Genomic DNA, 432 nt, shown 5'->3' with positions numbered 1-432 from the left:
TATTGGCAGCATTTGTGAGAATAGCTGTTATAAAGTAAAACACAGCAGCTGCAGCCACAAAAACAACAACTCACCCATTTTGCCCAAGAAAAAACATGTCAGATACAAGAGAAACTTTGGAGATGTTATCATCTTCGAATTCTTGTGTTGAATGAGAGAAATCGCGACCTTTTCTTCACTCTTAAGAGACAAGACTGCGTTTGATTGGCCAGCCTGAAGTGACACTCTAAGTCCTCCTTATGGAAACATGATCACATGCTCACTGTCATCTATAGTAGGTCTGGTTGATGAGATTCACATGGTGTGAGGTATATAAAGAAAATAATGACTCTTTACCATGGTATCTTATTTAGCAATGGGGGTAAAATAAATTACAGGTTGTAAAGTTTATGCACCATAATGCTTACAGTGGAGTCTAATCATGCTCAGCAC

At 38.4% G+C, this 432-nt stretch overlaps 1 long non-coding RNA gene across 1 annotated transcript in view; it reads left to right on the top strand.

Moving 5' to 3' along the window:
• Positions 1-432, top strand: part of LOC116707420 (uncharacterized) — a 20,795-nt gene that overhangs the window by 19,305 nt on the left and 1,058 nt on the right. The gene's annotated exons all lie outside the window — the stretch shown is intronic.

The sequence above is a fragment of the Etheostoma spectabile genome, chromosome 19, assembly GCF_008692095.1.
Source record: "Etheostoma spectabile isolate EspeVRDwgs_2016 chromosome 19, UIUC_Espe_1.0, whole genome shotgun sequence".
NCBI classification, from domain to species: Eukaryota; Metazoa; Chordata; class Actinopteri; order Perciformes; family Percidae; genus Etheostoma; species Etheostoma spectabile.
This window is presented reverse-complemented; position numbering and strand designations above follow the sequence as displayed.